This window comes from Hylobates moloch, unplaced genomic scaffold (assembly GCF_009828535.3).
Source record: "Hylobates moloch isolate HMO894 unplaced genomic scaffold, HMol_V3 SCAFFOLD_18, whole genome shotgun sequence".
Taxonomy (NCBI): domain Eukaryota; kingdom Metazoa; phylum Chordata; class Mammalia; order Primates; family Hylobatidae; genus Hylobates; species Hylobates moloch.
Genome location: NW_026652293.1, coordinates 14,169,040 through 14,180,722, shown reverse-complemented (window position 1 = coordinate 14,180,722; position 11,683 = coordinate 14,169,040).

Genomic DNA, 11,683 nt, shown 5'->3' with positions numbered 1-11,683 from the left:
CCCAGGCTGGAGTGCAGTGGCGCAATCTCGGCTCACTGCAAGCTCCGCCTCCCGGGTTCACGCCATTCTCCTGCCTCAGCCTCTCCGAGTAGCTGGGACTACAGGCGCCCGCCACCACGCCCGGCTAATTTTTTTGTAGTTTTAGTAGAGACGGGGTTTCACCGTGGTCTCGATCTCCTGACCTCGTGATCCGCCCGCCTCGGCCTCCCAAAGTGCTGGGATTACAAGCGTGAGCCACCGCGCCCGGCCTAACCCCTCATATATTAAAGGAATAAATTTGTGGTTAAAAAAGCGTCCACACAAAAAATCCAGAACTAAAAGTCTTCACTGGTGAATTCTTTCAAACATGTAAAAAATAATACCAATTCTCTACAAACTTTTGCATAAAATTGAAAAGGAGGGAATACTTCCCAACTCATTTTATAAGCCCAGCATTACCTGATATGAAAGCCAGACAAAGACATTACAAGGAAAAAAAACTACAATATGCCTAATAAACACAGATGCAAAAATTATTTATAAAATTTTAGCAAATCAAATGCAATATATCAAAAGGATAATGCATCATGATTACATGGGGGTTTACCACAGGAATGCAGATTTGGTTTAAAATTCTAAAATCAACATAAATTATAAAAATCTATATAATTGATTATTGACTAATGATATTAGGATGGTGCAAAAGTAATTGCGGTGTTTTGTTTCTGTTTTTATTCAGAGTCTCGCTCTGTCACCCACGCTGGAGTGCAGTGGCGTGATCTTGGCTCACTGCAACCTCCATCCACCTCCCGGGTTCAAGCAATTCTTGTACCTCAGCCTCCCGAGTAGCTGGGATTACAGGCATGCACCACCACACCCGGCTAATTTTTTGTATTTTTAGTAGAGACAGGGTTTCGCCATGTTAGCCAGGCTGGTCTTGAACTCCTGACCTCAGGTGATCCACCCGCCTCAGCCTCCCAAACTGCTGGGATTACAGGTGTGAGCCACTGTGCCCAGCCGTAATTGCGGTTTTGCCACTAAAAGTAATGGCAAAACCATAATTACTTTTGTACCAACCAATAATTGATAATTTACTATATGAACAAACTAAAATAGAAAACTCTGTTTCTCTAGATGCAGAAAAATCATTTGACAAAATCCACCATCAATTTCTGCTCAAAAATCTCAGCAAACTAGGAATAGAAAAGTACTTCCTCAAACTAAGGAACATCTACAAAAAGCCTACAGCTAGCTAACCTTGTATTTAATGATGAAAGACTGAATACTTTCACCCTAAGATTAAAAACAAGACAAAGATATCTGCTTTCACCCCTCCTGTTTAATATAGTACTAGAGGTTCTTGTCAGTTCAATATGGCAAGAAAAAGAAATTAAAATTGTACAGTTTTGGCCGGGTGCAGTAGCTCACGCCTGTAATTCCAGCACTTTGGGAGGCCAAGGCGGGCAGATCACAAGGTCAAGAGATCGAGACCATCCTGGCCAACATGGTGAAACCCTGTCTCTACTAAATATACAAAAATTAGCTGGGTGTGGTGGCATGTGCCTGTAGTCCCAGCTACTTAGGAGGCTGAGGAGAATGGCTTGAATCCAGGAGGTGGAGGTTGCAGTGAGCCAGATCACACTACTGCACTCCAGCCTGGTGACAGAGCGAGACTCCGTCTCAAAAAAAAAAAAAAATTGTACAGTTTCAGGGAGAAGTAAAACTGTCTTTACTCACAGATGACATAAGGGTCTGTCTAGAAGAGCTAATGGAATCTACCAAAAAAGGCTACTAGAATTACTAAGTGATTGCAGTATACAAATAAAAAAATCAATTGACCTAGAATCCTTGCAATGAAGAGTCAGAAATTAAAAATTTGAAAACACCATTTAAAATGGCAAAAAATATGAACTACTTAGAGATAAACATGATGTGAAAGAGCTGTACATTACTAAAAGAAATTAAAGAAGATCAAATATAGAAAATACAATTCAGCTGGGCGTGGTGGCTCACGCCTGTAATCCCAGCACTTCGGGAAGCCGAGGTGGACGGATCACCTGAGGTCAGGAGTTTGAGACCAGCCTGACTAACATGGAGAAACGCCATCTCTACTAAAAATACACAATTATCTGGGTGTGGTGGCATGCGCCTGTAATCCCAGCTGCTCGGGAGGCTGAGGCAAGAGGATCACTTGATCCTGGGAGGCAGAGGTTGCAGTGAGCTGAGATCATGCCATTGCACTCCAGCCTGGGCAACAAGAACAAAACTCCATCTCAAAAAAAAAAAAAAAGAAAAAGAAAATATAGTTCATTCATGGGGTTGGAGGACTTAATATTTCTAAGATGTCAGTTCTTGCCAAATGGATTTATAGATTACACACAAACCAGATCTAAATCCCAGAAGACTTTTTAGCAGAAATTGAAAAACTGATTTCACAATTTTTATGAAAATGCAAAGCACCTACAATAGCAAAAGCAATTTTGAAACAAAACAAAACAATGTTGGAAGACTAACACTACCTGATTTCACAACTTATAAAGCTATATAATTAAGACATTAAGACACGGTAGCATGCACATAAAGAGACACAGACAGATCCATGGAACAGGATAATAATCCAGAAACAGACCCATATATGTGGACAGCTGACTTTTTTTATAAAGGCATAAAGACAATTCAATAGAAAACAGTATGATTTGTTCAATAAATAGTATGGAGCAATTGTATATCAAACGCAAAAAACAATTGAACTTCCATATTTATATCACACCATATTCTAAAATTCTGTCAAAATGGATCATACACCTAAATGTGAAACTTAAAACTGTAAACTTGTAAAATAAATCATAGAAGAAAATCTTCACAACTTTGAGTGAGGCCAAGATTTCTTAGATATAATACCAAAAGCATAATTAATTTTAAAAACATACTGATGAATTGGTCTTCATAAAATTTTAAACTCCTGCTCTTTAAAGGATACTATTAAGAGAATGAAAAGACAAGTCACATACTGAGAAAAAGAGATTTGCAAGTCTTATAGCCAAAAAATAGAATTTCTATCCAGAATATATAAAAATTCTTAAAAGTCAGTAATAACAAGAAAGCAATTTTTTTAAATGGGCAAAATATTTTAACATGTCTTTCATCAACAATATATGAATAGTAAATAATTCATAAAAGCTGCTTAACTTTAATGTAATTAGTCATCAAGGAAATGCAAATTAAAACCACAATGAATTATGACTAATAATTTTGGAAGTTGGTTTGGTAATAAATATCAATAAATACCAATTTAAATAGCTAAAATAAAATACCAGTTTAAATGGCTAAAATAAAAAAAGACTGACTATCCCAAGTATGGCAAGAATGTAGAGAAACTGGAATTCTCATACACTGCTATGGAGATATAAAATGGTACCACCACATTGAAAAACAAGCAACTTCTTAAAAAGTTAAACATGCACAGACCCTATGATCTGGGTATTCCAATTCTAGCATTCATGCAAGCGAAAACAAAGTGCATTTCTATACAAAAAAAACTGTATACAAATGTTCTCAGCAGCTTTATTTGTAATGCCCAAAAAGTGCAAAGAACTCAAATGTCTATCAATAAGTGAATGGATAATCAACCTATAGTATATCCATTTAACAGAATACTCTTCAGCAGTAAAACAAAATAAACTACTGATACATACTATGATGTGAATAAATCTCAAAATAATTATGCTGGGTGAAAGAAGACAGATATAATATATTACATACTCTTTAATATAAAAATCTAGCAAGTGTAAAATAATAGCAACAAAAAGTCTAGCAGTGGTGGCCTGGGGAGGGGGACAAAATATAGAGATAGATTATAAAGGAGCACAAAGAAAGTTTTAGGGATGATGGATGTGTTAATCATCTTAATTGTCATGATGGTTTCACAGGTGTATATATGTCAAAGCTTACTAATTGTACATTCAAACGTATGCAGTTTATTTTAGTTATACTTCAATAAAGCTGTTAAAAAAGGGATTAACAAAAATTCTATTTTGATAATTTCTAGTTGCATGAATAATGGATTTATAAAATAGGCTATACTGTATAGTTTACGGGGCCCTTACAGAATGTTTCTGTTTCTAAATCCCTTTCTTTGTAATCAGCTTTCCCTTTGCACATGAGCAGGGGAACAGGTAATACTGCACAAGGAAGATATCAAGAAAGCTTCAAATGATGGCAATTGTGACAACGATGTTAGCCAATAGGTTTTGAGCAATTTTTTATTTTGGTCAGGCGATGTTCTAAGTATGTTAAATCTATTGACTCAATTAATTTTCGCAGCAAAACTAAGAAATATGTAATAATGAAAATTTTAACTCAGATTTGTAGATGAGAAAACTGGGGCACAAAGAAAGCTTATGTATCTTGTTCAAGGTCAATTATTTATTAAGTAGGAGAAAGGCTATATAAGCTACCTAAGGCAAAGATCATAGGACAGTGGAAGTCAAAAATTAAATCTAGGCTTCTGAACCCCCCAAATCAAGTGTCCAATACACAGGCAGATGTGTAGATTTTTACCTATCAATTGTTAGGTGTTTACTCTGTTCCAGACATTAAGAAAAGTTTTTCACACTTTCTAAAGATTTTATCATGTAATTTTCAGAGCAATTTCATTCTACAGATGTGGGCAGTTAGGCATAGAATGGATGAGTAACCTGGCCAGGACACTTGATCATTATATGCCAAAGCCTACATTTGAATCCAGATGTCTGAAACATCATTGCTTTTTGTCACTTTTCATGTCTGTTTACAATTGCAATTGTATCATGGCTGCAAATTTAATTCATACTACAATGCTTACGGTCTCAGCAATGACTAATTCCCTCATTTTGTCCAATCTGATCCACATAAGATCCATCAGCATTATTACCAGTAATTTCCATTTCTCAGGAAAGAGTTAACCAGCAGTCTAATTCTGTTTAGTCTTTCTTGGTTAGAAATGCTCATCTGTCAGATAGCCTTTCTCCTGCCTCTCACACCCTCAATTTTCTCCCTGCTATCATGTCTGGATTTATGGGAGGAAAAGTGTATATGATATTTTGGCATTGATAATAGGGGCATAGTCCTCTTACTTATGCAATGACCAGATACAATCTTTGATTTCTTCCTCTGACCGGACATCCTGCCGACCTCAATTCTAAAGTTTGCAGTTGGCATTTTGCTCTCTCTCAGCTTGGATAAATTCCAGGGCATGCCCTGGCTGACTTGGCTCTCCCTTGGCTACTGCTGTGCACCCTGCTGACGTCTCACTGTAACTTCCATTTGTTCCTGGTCATATCCTAGGCGGTCAGTTCCACAGTCCTCATTACAAAGTCACCTTGCCCCACTATGGCCACTTATACCTCTGCCAAATTTCCCATCCAGAAACACTGATTGTTTCCACACAGAAAATTTGAGGGTAGTGCAGGAAAGATAAAGTTCGCCCCCCACCAGCTGACCATGTTACTGTCCAGGCACAAAATTGTATTTTTTAAATAATAGCAGCTAATTACTATCTAATTCTTCCTATTTATAATTCTTTTGTAATAAATTTTAATCTACCTCTAGGCAGGAAGATACTTCCAAAAAGCCAAAACTGGGGGGAGGTTCCAAGATGGCCGAATAGGCACAGCTCCAGTCTACAGCTCCCAGTGTCAGCGACGCAGAAGACAGCTGATTTCTGCATTTCCAACTGAGGTACCAGGTTCATCTCACTGGGGCTTGTTGGACAGTGGGTGCAGCCCACGGAGCTGGGTGGGGCACTGCCTCACCCAGGAAGTGCAAGGGGTCAGGGAATGCCCTTTCCTAGCCAAGGGAAGCCATGAGAGATGGTACCTGGAAAATCGGGACACTCCCACCCTAATACTGCACTTTTCCAATGGTCTCAGCAAATGGCACACCAGGAGATTATATCCCGTGCCTGGCTCAGAGGGTCCCACGCCCACAGAGCCTTGCTCACTGCTAGCACAGCAGTCTGAGATCAAACTACAAGGTGGCAGTGAGGCTAGGGGAGGGGTGTCCACCATTGCTGAGGCTTGAGTAGGTAAACAAAGCAGCCAGGAAGCTCGAACTGGGTGGAGCTCACCGCAGCTGAAGGAGACTTGCCTGCCTCTGTAGACTCCATCTCTCAGGGCAGGGCGTAGACGACAAAAGGCAGCAGAAACTTCTGCAGACTTAAATGTCCCTGTCTGACAGCTTTGAAGAGTAGTGGTTCTCCCAGCACAGAGTCTGAGATCTGAGAATGAACAGACTGCCTCCTCAAGTGGGTCCCTGAACCCTGAGTAGCCTAACTGGGAGACAGCTCCCATTAGGGGCCGACTGACACCTCATACAGCCAGGTGCCCCTCTCAGATGAAGCTTCCAGAGGAAGGATCAGGCAGCAACATTTGCTGTTCTGCAATATTTGCTGTTCTGCAGCCTCTGCTGGCGATACCCAGGCAAACAGGGTCTGGAGTGGACCTCCAGCAAACTCCATCAGACCTGCAGCTGAGGGTCCTGACTGCTAGAAGGAAAACTAACAAACAGAAAGGACATCCATACCAAAACCCCATCTGTACATCACCATCATCAAAGACCAAAGGTAGATAAAACCACAAAGATGGGGAAAAACCAGAGCAGGAAAGCGAAAATTCTAAAAATCAGAGCGCCTCTTCTCCTCCAAAGGAATGCAGCTCCTCGCCAGCAATGGAAAAAAGCTGGATGGAGAATGACTTTGACGAGTAGAGAGAAGAAAGCTTCAGATGATCGGTAATAACAAACTTCTCCAAGCTAAAGGAGGATGTTTGAACCCATCGCCAAGAAGCAAAAAACCTTGAAAAAAGATTAGACAAATAGCTAACTAGAATAAACAGTGTAGAGAAGACCTTAAATGACCTGATGGAGCTGAAAACCGTGGTACGAGAACTACGTGATGCACGCACAAGCTTCAGTAGCCAATTTGATCAAGTGGAAGAAAGCGTATCAGTGATTGAAGATCAAATTAATGAAATGAAGTGAGAAAAAAGAGTAAAAAGAAACAAAGCCTCCAAGAAATCTGGGACTATGTGAAAAGACCAAATCTACGTCTGATTGGTGTACCTGAAAGTGATGGGGAGAATGGAACCAAGTTGGAAAACACTCTTCAAGACATTATCCAGGAGAACTTCCCCAACCTACGAAAGCAGGCCAGCATTCAAATTCAGGAAATACAAAGAACGCCACAAAGATACTCCTCAAGAAGAGAAACTCCAAGACACATAAATGTCAGATTCACCAAAGTTGAAATGAAGGAAAAAATGTTAAGGGCAACCAGAGAGAAAGGTCGGGTTACCCACAAAGGGAAGTGCATCAGACTAACAGCAGATATCTTGGCAGAAACTCTACAAGCTAGAAGAGAGTGGGGCCAATATTCAATACTCTTAAAGAAAAAAATTCTCAACCCAGAATTTCATATACAGCCAAACTAGCTTCATAAGCGAAGGAGAAATAAAATCCTTTACAGACAAACGAATGCTGAGAGATTTTGTCACCACCAGGCCTGACTTACAAGAGGCCTTGAAGGAAGCACTAAACATGGAAAGGAACAACCGGTACCAGCCACTGCAAAAACATGCCAAATTGTAAAGACCATCAAGGCTAGGAAGAAACTGCATCAACTAACAAGGAAAATAACCAGCTAACATCATAATGACAGGATCAAATTCACACATAACAATATTAACCTTAAATGTAAATAGGCTAAATGCTCCAATTAAAAGACACAGACTGGCAAACTGGATAAAGAGTCAAGACCCATCAGTGTGCTGTATTCAGGAAACCCATCTCACGTGCAGAGACATACACAGGCTCAAAATAAAGGGATGGAGGAAGATCTATCAAGCAAATGGAAAACAAAAAAAAGGAGGGGATTGCAATCCTAGTCTCTGATAAAACAGACTTTAAACCAACAAAGATCAAAAGAGACAAAGAAGGCCATTACATAATGGTAAAGGGATCAATTCAACAAGAAGAGCTAACTATCCTAAATATATATGCACCCAATACAGGAGCACCAAGATTCATAAAGCAAGCCCTTAGAGACCTACAAAGAGACTTAGACTCCCACACAATAATAATGGGAGACTTTAACACTCCACTGTCAACATTAGACAGATCAACAAGACAGAAAGTTAACAAGGATATCCAGGAATTGAACTCAGCTCTGCACCAAGTGGACCTAATAGATATCTACAGAACTCTCCACCCCAAGTCAACAGAATATACATTCTTCTCAGCACCACATTGCACATATTCCAAAATTGACCACATAGTTGGAAGTAAAGCACTCCTCAGCAAATGTAAAAGAATAGAAATTATAACAAACTGTCTCTCAGACCACAGTGCAATCACACTAGAACTCAGGATTAAGAAACTCACTCAAAACCACTCAACTACATGGAAACTGGACAACCTGCTCCTGAATGACTACTGGGTACATAATGAAATGAAGGCAGAAATAAAGATGTTCTTTGAAACCAGTGAGAACAAAGACAAAACATACCAGAATCTCTGGGACACATTTAAAGCAGTGTGTAGAGGGAAATTTATAGTACTAAATGTCTACAAGAGAAAGCAGGAAAGATCTAAAATTGACACCCTAACATCACCATTAAAAGAACGAGATAAGCAAGAGCAAACACATTCAAAAGCTAGCAGAAGGCAAGAAATAACTAAGATCAGAGCAGAACTGAAGGAGATAGAGACACAAAAACCCTTTAAAAAAAAAAATCAATGAATCCAGGAGCTGGTTTTTTGAAAAGATCAATAAAATTGTTAGACCACTAGCAAGACTAAAAAGAAGAAAAGAGAGAAGAATCAAATAGACACAATAAAAAATGATAAAGGGGATATCACCAATGATCCCACAGAAACACAAACTACCATCAGAGAGTACTATAAACACCTCTACACAAATAAACTAGAAAATCTAGAAGAAATGGATAAATTCCTGGACACATACACCCTCCCAAGACTAAACCAGGAAGAAGTTGAATTCCTGAATAGACCAATAACAGGCTCTGAAATTGAGGCAATAAGTAATAGCCTACCAACCAAAAAAGTCCAGGACCAGATGGATTCACAGCCAAATTCTACCAGAGGTACAAGAAGGAGCTGGTACCATTCCTTTTGAAACTATTCCAATCAATAGAAAAAGAGGGAATCCTCCGTAACTCATTTATGAGGCCAGCATCATCCTGATACCAAAGCCTGGCAGAGACATAACAAAAAAAGATAATTTTAGACCAATATCGCTGATGAATACCGATGCAAAAATCCTCAATAAAATACTGGCAAACTGAATCCGGCAGCACATCAAAAAGCTTATCCACCATGATCAAGTAGGCTTCAGCCCTGGGAAGCAAGGCTGGTTCAACATACATAAATCAATAAACATAATCCATTATATAAACAGAACCAAAGACAAAAACCACGATTATCTCAATAGATGCAGAAAAGGCCTTTGACAAAATTGAACAGCGCTTCATGCTGAAAACTCTCAATAAATTAGGTATTGTTGGGATGTATCCCAAAATAATAAGAGCTATTTATGACAAACCCACAGCCAATATCATACTGAAAGGGCAAAAACTGGAAGCATTCCCTTTGAAAACTGGCACAAGACAGGGATGCCCTCTCTCATCACTCCTATTCAACATAGTGTTGGAAGTTCTGGCCAGGGCAATCAGGCAGGAGAAACAAATAGAGGGTATTCGATTAGGAAAAGAGGAAGTCAAATTGTCCCTGTTTGCAGATGACATGATTGTATATTTAGAAAACTCCCTTGTCTCAGCCCAAAATCTCCTTAAGCTGATAAGCAAATTCAGCAAAGTCTCAGGATACAACATCAATGTGCAAAAATCACAAGCATTCCTATACACCAATAACAGACAAACAGAGAGCCAAATCATGAGTGAACTCTCATTCACAGTTGCTTCAAAGAGAATAAAATACCAAGGAATCCAACTTACAAAGGATGTGAAGGACCTCTTCAAGGAGAACTACAAACTACTGCTCAACAAAATAAAAGAGGACACAGCCAAATGGAAGAACATTCCATGCTCATGGATAGGAAGAATCAATATCATGAAAATGGCCATACTGCCCAAGGTAATTTATAGATCCAATGGCATCCCCATCAAGCTACCAATGACTTTCTTCACAGAATTGGAAAAATTACTTTAAAGTTCATATGGAACCAAAAAAGAGCCCACATTGCCAAGACAATCCTAAGCCAAAAGAACAAAGCTGGAGGCATCATGCTACCTGACTTCAAACTATACTACAAGGCTACAGTAACCAAAACAGCATGGTACTGGTACCAAAACAGAGATATAGACCAATGGAACAGAACAGAGCCCTCAGAAATAATACCACACATCTACAACCATCTGATCTTTGACAAACCTGACACAAACAGGCAATGGGGAAAGGATTCCCTATGTAATAAATGGTGCTTGGAAAACAGGCTAGCCACATGTGGAAAGCTGAAACTGGATCTCTTCCTTACACCTTATACAAAAATTAATTCAAGACGGATTAAAGACTTAAATGTTAGACCTAAAACCATAAAAACCCTAGAAGAAAACTCAGGCAATACCATTCAGAACATAGACATGGGCAAGGACTTTATGACTGAAACACCAAAAGCAATGGCAACAAAAGCCAAAATTGACAAATGGGATCTAATTAAACTAAAGAGCTTCTGCACAGCAAAAGAAACTACCATCAGAGTGAACAGGCAACCTACAGAATGGGAGAAAATTTTTGCAATCTACTCATCTGACAAAGGGCTAATATCCAGAATCTACAAAGAACTTCAGCAAATTTACAAGAAAAAATGAAACAACCCCATCAAAAAGTGGACAAAGGATATGAACAGACACTTCTCAAAAGAAGACATTTATGCAGCCAACAGACACATGAAAAAATGCTCATCATCACTGGCCATCAGAGAAATGCAAATCAAAACCACAATGAGATAACATCTCACACCAGTTAAAATGGCCATCATTAAAACGTCAGTAAACAATAGGTGCTGGAGAGGATGTGGAGAAATAGGAACACTTTTACACTGTTGGTGGTACCGTAAACTAGTTCAAGCGTTGTGGAAGACAGTGTGGCGATTCCTCAAGGATCTAGAACTAGAAATACCATTTGACCCAGCCATCCCATTACTGGGTATATACCCAAAGGATTATAAATCATGCTGCTATAAAGACACATGCACATGTATGTTTGTTGTGGCACTATTCACAATAGCAAAGACTTGGAACCAACCCAAATGGCCATCAATGATAGACTGGATTAAGTAAATGTGGCACATATACACCATGTCATACCATGTAGCCATAAAAAAGGGTGACTTCATGTCCTTTGTAGGGACGTGGATGAAGCTGGAAACCATCATTGTGAGAAAACTATCACAAGGACAGAAAACCAAATACCACATGTTCTCACTCATAGGTGGGAATTGATCGATGAGAACACTTGGACACAGGAAGGGGAACATCACACACTGGGGCCTGTTGTGGGGTGGGGGAAGGGGGGAGGGATAGCATTAGGAGATATACCTAATGTAAATGACGACTTAACAGGTGCAGCACACCAACATGGCACATGTATACATATGTAACAAACCTGCATGTTGTGCAATTGTACCCTAGAA